The sequence below is a fragment of the Ovis canadensis genome, chromosome 25 (genome assembly GCF_042477335.2).
Source record: "Ovis canadensis isolate MfBH-ARS-UI-01 breed Bighorn chromosome 25, ARS-UI_OviCan_v2, whole genome shotgun sequence".
NCBI classification, from domain to species: Eukaryota; Metazoa; Chordata; class Mammalia; order Artiodactyla; family Bovidae; genus Ovis; species Ovis canadensis.
In genome coordinates, this window is record NC_091269.1 from 43,824,049 (window position 1) to 43,830,048 (window position 6,000).

Here is a 6,000-nt window from a genome sequence, read left to right on the forward strand (position 1 = left end):
AATAATTTTGAACCTAAATTCTATATCCAATCAAACTATTATTCTAGTATCAGAAAAAATAAAGACATATTCAGATGTGCAGGACTCGGAATACTTCTTAGACCATGAACTCTCATTGCAGTTATAATCAAGATGGCCAACCCTACCCAATACTAGAAAGTGTACTTCAACCAAAAAAAGAAAGAAAGAAAGACATTTCTGGTACCTGTGTAGAAATGCAAATCACTCAATGAGAGACCACTTCACACCCACTGAGAGCAATAATAAAAAAAGATGGATAACTGTGTTAACAAGTTGCAGGAAAAGTGGAACCCTAATAAACTGCTAATGAGAATGCAAAATGGTGTAACTCCTTTGAAAACAGTTGGGCAGTTGCTCAAAAAGTTAAGCACAGAGCTACCAAATGACCCAGCATTTTCATTCCCAGGATTATACCTTAAAGAACTGAAAACATATGTTCACACTAAAACTTGCACACTCATGTTCATAGCAGCATTACTCATAATAATAAAAAAGTATAAACAACCCAAATGGCCATCAGCTGATGAATGGATAAACTGAATGTGATGGATCTACATAATGGAACAGTATTCTGTCAGAAAAAAAGAAAGAAATGAAGCACTGATCCACGCTACAACATCGGTGAATACTGAAAACATTGTGTTATATGAAAGAAGACAAAGGTACCAAAATGCAAAAAAAAAAATGAATTAAAACAATAATAAAAATTGAGAGAGTAGCATAGAAATACACACATTACCATATGTAAAATAGGAAACTAATGGGAAGTTGCTGTATGACACAGGGAGCTCACCTTGGTGCTCTGTGACAACCTAGAGGAGTGGGATGGGGTGGGAGCTGAGAGGGAGGAAGAGGGAGGGGATATATGTATACCTATGGCTGATTCACGTTGGTGTATGGCAGAAGCCAACACAATTACTGTAAAGTAATTATCCTCCAATACTTTGGCCACCTGATGTGAAGAACTGACTCATTGGAAAAGACTCTGATGCTGGGAAAGATTGAAGGCAAGAGGAGAAGGGGACGACAGAGGATGAGATAATTTGCTATCAACAACACGATGGACATGAGTTTGAGTAGGCTCTGGGAGTTGGTGATGGACAAGGAAGCCTGGTGTGCTGTAGTTCGTGGGGTTGCAAAGAGTCAGACACCACTGACTGACTGAACTGAACTGAATTATCCTTCAATTAAAAATAAGTTTAAAAAATATATATAAAGTTGAAAAAATAATAAGGCATTCCCAAAAATTACTAAACATTTTTGTTTTATAATAATAAATTTCCAAATTCTTCAAGCTAGACTTCAACAGTATGTGAACCGAGAACTTCCAGACGTACAAGCTGGATTTAGAAAAGGCAGAGGAACCAGAGATCAAATTGCCAACATCCATTGGATCATCAAAAAAGCAAGAGAATTCCAGAACCTTGAAATTCAACTTGAACCTACTATACAGAACTTTTCATATGTTTTCATATGTTTCAAAAAAGAATGTAGGTACTTTAACATTGTTATAGAAAACAGTAGAAACAAATCTAAATGTCTACCAATAGAGGAAATACTTTAAAATCCTGCCATAATCCCTTCTGCAGAATATTGAGTGGATGTTAAAGAAAACCATGTAGTGCCAACGTGACTAGCTCTAAGATTACGCTGTGAATTGAAAAAGCAAGTCACAGAACAATAGAGAAAAGATGTTACTTGTAAAAAGAAAATAACTGTTTATGTACTTATATATATGTAGCTACAAAGAAATAAACCTGGAATTGTGCTCACCGAATATTTAACAGTAATGAACCTCTAGAGGGAAGGGAGGCTCGTGTGCTAGAATGAAGAGCGCTGTGTTGTTTGTTTTCCATTTAATAATTATTTTCATCTTTTACACAGTAAGAATGTACTCGTGTATTCTGTACTTTTTAAGACAGAAGACAAGGAAAGTAAAGAAACCAAATTGAGGGGGAAATGTACTAACACAAAAAACAAAACGGAACTTTTCCCTGGTGGTCCAGTGGTTGAGAATCCACGTACCAGTGCAGGGGACACGAGTTCGATCACTGATTGCGGAAGATTCAACATGCCAAGCAACAGCTGAGCCTGTGGACCACAGCTTCTAAAGCCCACTTGCTTTAGAGTTCATGCTCCGCAACAAGAGAAGCCACCGCAATGAGAAGCCCGCACAAAGCAACTAGAGAAAGCCCGTGTGCGGCAATGAAGATCCAGTGCGACCCAAAATTAATTAATTAATTTTTAAGTGAAAGGAAATATTAATACTACAGTGGTAGTATCAATGGCTAATGTTCTCTCTCTCCCTCCAAAATTTCCATAACAAAATTCCAAACTTGCTTTTGGAATGAAAACCTTTATTTAAAATGTTTCTCTGGACTGGACAGGAAACTCCCTGAGCACCTGGTATTTCTCTGACTAGCCTCCGAAAAGTAGCCTAGCCCCTCCAAATAGAGACCTAAAGATCCATGCATCTTTGGGGCAAAAGGGATAGGAACATGTTTCTTAATTGCAGTTTAGAATGGTTTCCATCAAAACAGTTAAATAAACTTACTATCTTATCTGTTCAGTTTATCATGCCATCATAAAACCATATGATAATGATAAAGATGATGATGAAAGACTATGTAATTACACAGGGAAATGTTTTTGACCGTTTTAAGTGGAATGAAAATAAACAGGAAACAAGATCAGTTAGTCAGTTCAGTCACTTAGTCATGTCTGACTCTCTGCAACCCCATGGACTGCAACACACCAGGCTTCCCTGTCCAGGAAACAAGATGTTAGATTTTAATAACACATGGACAAAATGAACAAATGTAACTTACACACAAAAAGTTCTTGCTGTAAAGTGACAGGATTATGGTTGATTTTTTCCCAATGATTCTCTTAAAATTGTCCTAATAATAGATGAAAACAACTGGGAAGAAAAGAAAAATGAGTGGAAAATAAATGGGAAATTATTTCATTGGAACATGAGTATTGTCTATTGAAGGTAAAAACAGAAACATTCTGATTAATAGTTCTAGAAACTGCCCTGTGTACAACTTCAAAATATTTTATACTTTATATATCATCTATCAATATTATATAGGTAAAAATATATGCCAATGTATTACATATATAATTATACATATATAGAGAGAAAATCCCATGGATGGAGGAGCCTGGTAGGCTGCAGTCCATGGGGTCACTAAGAGTCAGACATGACTGAGTGACTTCACTTTCACTTTTCACTTTCATGCATTGGAGAAGGAAATGGCAACCCACTCCGGTGTTCTTGCCTGGACAATCTCAGGGACAGGGGAGCCTGATGGGCTGCCGTCTATGGGGTTGCACAGAGTCGGACATGACTGAAGCGACTTAGCAGAGAGCAGAGAGAGAGAGAATGCACAAGAATACTCGATGTAACATTGTTTGTTATTTAAAAAATAGGAGCAAACCTATGTGTTCATCAATAGAGGAAACATTTTAATTTCTTTTTATTGGCAAACAATATAATCTGACAAGGGGTTAATATCCAAAAGATTCAAAGAACCCATACAACTCAACATAAAAAAAAAAAAAAGCAAACAGCCCAATTTAAAAACGGGCAGAAAACCTGAATAGACACTTTTCCAAAGAAGACATATAGATGGATAACAGCACATGGAAAGATGCTCAACACTGCTAATCATCAGAGAAATGCAAATTAAAACCACAATGAGAGATACCTCATGTCTATAGAAATGTGAAAGTCGCTCAGTCGTGTCCAGCTCTTTTTGACCCCATGGACTGTATGTAGTCCAGGCCAGAATACTGGGGTGGGTAGCTGTTCCTTTCTCCAGGGGATCTTCCCAACCGGGGGATCAAACCCAGGTCTCCCGCCTTGCAGGTGGATTCTTTACCAGATGAGCCACCAGGGAAGCCCGTCTATCAGAATGGCTATTCAAAGAGACAGCAAATAACCAGTGTTGTTGAGGATATGGAGAAAAGCGAAGCCTCAGGCACTGGAGGTGGGAATGTCATTTGGTGCAGCCACTATGGAAAATAGTATGGAGATTCCTTAAAAAACTAAAAATAGAGTTGCCATATGATCCTGCAATTCCACTCACGGGCATATATCCAGAGACAATTGTAATTTGAAAAGATACATACATCCCAATGTTCACGTTGTTGTTGTTGTTCAGCCACTAAGTCGTGTCCAACTCTTCGCTACCCCATGGATGGCAGCATGCCAGGCCTCACTGTCCCTCACTATCTTCCAGAGTTTGCCCAAGTTCATGTCCATTGAATCCAACCATCTCATCCTCTGTCGCCCTCTTCTCCTTCTGCCTTCAATTTTTCCCCAGCTTCAGGGTCTCTTCCAATGAATCGACTCTTCGCATCAGGTGGCCAAAGTATTGGAGCTTCAGCTTCAGCATCAGTCCTTCCAATGAGTATTAAGGGTTGATGTTCATAGACTATTTACAACAGTCAAGACATGGAAGCAACCTGAATGTCCACCAACAGATGAAAGGTTAGAGAAGACGTGGTATGTGCACACAGCAGAATACTACTCAGCCGTAAAGAGAGAATGAACTCATGCCATTTGCAGCAACATGTATGAACCTACAGAGTATCACACTAAGAGAAGTCAGAAAGACAAATAACCATCTGATATTACTTACATGTGGAACCTAAGATGAAACAAATGGGACTTCCTCAGTGGTAAAGAATCTGCCTGCCAATGCAGGGGCCAGAGGTTCCATCCCTGGTCCAGGAAGATCCCACAGGCCAAGAAGCAGGTTAGCCTGTGAGCCACAACTACTGAGCCTGTGCTCTAGAGCCCGGAAGCTGCAACTACTGAGCCCACGTGCCACAGCTTTGGAATCCTGCGTGCCCTAGAGCCCCGGCTCTGCAATAGGAAAAGCCACCACAATGAGAAGCCCATGCTGAGTAACTAGAGAACAACCCCTGCTCGTCACAACTAGAGAAAGAGCCCGCACAGCAGCAAAGATCCAGCACAGCCAAAAATAGGTGAATTTAAAAAATAAAAAACAAAATGAAACAAATGAACTTATTTATGAAACAGAGATAGACTCAGACATAGAAAACCAACATGGGTATCAAAAGGGAAAGGGAGTGGAGGAGGGATAAATTAGGAGTTTGGGATGAGCAGATACAAACTACTATATACAAAATAGAGAAACAACGAGGTTCTAGTGTATAGCACAGGGAACTATATTTAATACCTTTTGCTAAGCCATAGTGGAAAAATATGAAAAATAATATATAGATGCATAACTGAATCACTTTGTTGTACACCAGAAACCAACACAACATTGTAAATCAACTATAATTCAATTTAAAAAAAGGAAGAAGATGACTTTGTGGGTATTATGTTAAGTGAAATAAGTCAGGCAGACAGAGACAAATACTGTATGATTTCACTTATTTTGGAGTCTAAAAAACAGAATAAATGAACAAACAGAATAAACCAGAAACTGAATCAAGCATACAGAGAACAAACAGCTGATTGCCAGCAGTGAGGACAGTGCAGAGGGAAATTAGGAGCTTGATTCAGGGGTAATTTCTTTTAGGAGTGACTGGTTTGATCTCTTTGCAGTCCAAGGGAACCAGGAGAGTCTTCTCCAGCATCACAGTTCAAAAGTATTAGTTCTTCGGTGCTCAGCCTTCTTTATCGATCAACTCTCACATCCGTAGGTACCATAAGTAAATGAATAAATGTGATGGCAGTAAATAAATTTTTTTCTATTAGAAATGTGAAGTTGGGAGTCATTTTCTTGCAATTAGATTTGGAGGCATGAGATGGACTAAATGTTTGTTTTTCACTCAAAATTCATATGTTGAAGCCCTGTCCTCCAATTTGATGGTATTTGGAGGTAAGGACTTTGGGAGGTACTTAGGTTTAATCCCCATGATGGAATTAGCGCCTTTATAAGAAAAAAAAGAAAGACCATAACTCTCTCCTCTCATCTTCCCTTCCCTTTCCTTCTC